General features: G+C 36.5%; 1 protein-coding gene across 1 annotated transcript in view; it reads left to right on the top strand.

Annotated features, from left to right (window-relative positions):
• LOC119581941 (synaptobrevin-like) overlaps positions 1 to 340 on the top strand; it is a 23,470-nt gene that overhangs the window by 15,861 nt on the left and 7,269 nt on the right.

The raw sequence follows: 340 nt of genomic DNA, 5'->3' as shown, positions 1-340 counted from the left end.
AACTTGAAGGGTTTAGGGATTCTTGACTCCTTGTACTCTTTGCTTTGTACTGGCTCAGACTATTAACACAAACTAAATTTATTGGTTCTCTTCAGATCTGTGGGGAAATATGGTAATTAATTAACAAAAACTTGTGTGGCAAAATGTGCCATGTAAGCGACCCAGTTTATGCAGATTTCTTTCTTTTTTCTTTTCCCATATTTTCCCTCCCTTTGATTAGACATGGTTCGTGATTTCTGGTCTGTGTGACGTGGCACTGGGTTAGAGAGAAGCTCTTATAGAATTCTTTTGTCTTATTGAAATTTTCTACCATATTTCAAGTTTGATGGAGAGTTCTATG

Source organism: Penaeus monodon, chromosome 15 (assembly GCF_015228065.2).
Source record: "Penaeus monodon isolate SGIC_2016 chromosome 15, NSTDA_Pmon_1, whole genome shotgun sequence".
Taxonomy (NCBI): Eukaryota; Metazoa; Arthropoda; class Malacostraca; order Decapoda; family Penaeidae; genus Penaeus; species Penaeus monodon.
The sequence above is the reverse complement of the archived record's forward strand: the minus strand, read 5'-3'. Positions and strand labels throughout refer to the sequence as shown.